Raw genomic sequence first — 1344 nt, 5'->3', positions numbered from 1 at the left:
TGTTCAGGTCGTTGAACATGTTATTCATCCTGGAACTGAGGTCTGTTGTGACTTGATTCAGTGCCTTGCCTTGAACTTGTTTCCCTTGCAGGAGCTGTTGCATCATCATGGTTAGGCTTTTCAGCTAATCCTGTGGAGCAGTGGCAACTATCGGAGCAATCTGCGGGTTGTTCTTTGGTTTAAAGTTTTGACGTTGATTGCCTGAGTTGCTGAGTACAAAACTTCGTCCTGACACATTCTGAGGGTAAGACTTCTGATATCCAATGTTTTGCGCCTTATCAGGGTTGTCTGCTCTGGTGTTGTGACCAAACAGATGTAGATTGTTCGTGACGTTGGGGTTTGGGTGATAGTTATTAAACTGCCATCCTTGCCCATTGATGAAGCTGACATTTTGTTGATCCTCTATGGGCTTATCAGTGTCCAATACAACGTCCTTGATGCTCTGCTCTAATAAGGAATCTTCCATGATGAAAACCGGATTCTGATTGCTCATGATCAACTGGTCCATCTTAGCTGATAGCTCATCCATTCTTGAAGTACCCACGCTGCTAACCTTCATGGAGCGGTCAGTCTCTGCGTTCTTATTAGCCGAGCTTGCAGCCTTATTCTCGATCAATGCGAAGTCTCCTTCAGTCGTTTGAGTCATGAAGTCTCCATTACTCGAGGAATCGAGCTGGTTTTGCGCTTCTAGGGTTACTCCATCATAGAACACTCCCAAAAGGTATTCATTGTCAAACCCATGGTGAGGGCATTCCCGACGGTGGGTATGCGCTCTCATGCATCACAGAACGGTTCATCGTGGATCTGCTTAAACGTAGAGATCTTGTTCCTCAAGGAAGCGGTCTTTGCCTTCGTGTAGAAGTTTCTCAGAAAAGCTGATCGGACTTGCTCCCATGTAGTCAGAGAGCCAGTCGGGAGAGAGTCTAAACATCTAGTGGCCTTCCCGTCAAGAGAGAATGGGAACAATGTGCACTTGATGTAATCTGGTGGCACACCATTCGCTCGAGTGAATCCGCAAACCCTTTCAAATTTCTCAATATGGTCCATTGGTATTTCATCCGGGAGACCATTGAACATCTTCCTCTGCACTAAGGTAATGAAAGCGGGTTTAGTCTCGAAGTCCTGTCTCTGACATGGAGGAGGATTGATGGCAGAGTGATTAGCAGGGAAGTTGTGAGGTAGGTTGACTTCTCCTATCGGAACGCCTTGCTGTTGTTGCCGCTGCACGGCTAGTTCCGCTGCAGCCTGAGCGGCTTGTTCGCGTGCGTTCATTGTTTGCTGCATCTGCTTCTGCATGAGTGCCATAGCAGCATCGAGATCGTCTTGATTACCGTGATCACCCAT

At 47.2% G+C, this 1344-nt stretch overlaps 1 non-coding gene across 1 annotated transcript; it reads left to right on the top strand.

The window, feature by feature from the left end:
- Positions 1-734: 734 nt before the first annotated feature.
- On the top strand, positions 735-837 carry LOC125590955. Its single transcript, XR_007326952.1, has one exon. It is a non-coding gene; the product is annotated as a small nucleolar RNA R71 (small nucleolar RNA).
- The last annotated feature ends 507 nt before the right edge of the window (positions 838-1344 follow it).

The sequence above is a fragment of the Brassica napus genome, chromosome C7 (assembly GCF_020379485.1).
Source record: "Brassica napus cultivar Da-Ae chromosome C7, Da-Ae, whole genome shotgun sequence".
In the NCBI taxonomy this organism is placed as follows: domain Eukaryota; kingdom Viridiplantae; phylum Streptophyta; class Magnoliopsida; order Brassicales; family Brassicaceae; genus Brassica; species Brassica napus.
This window is presented reverse-complemented; position numbering and strand designations above follow the sequence as displayed.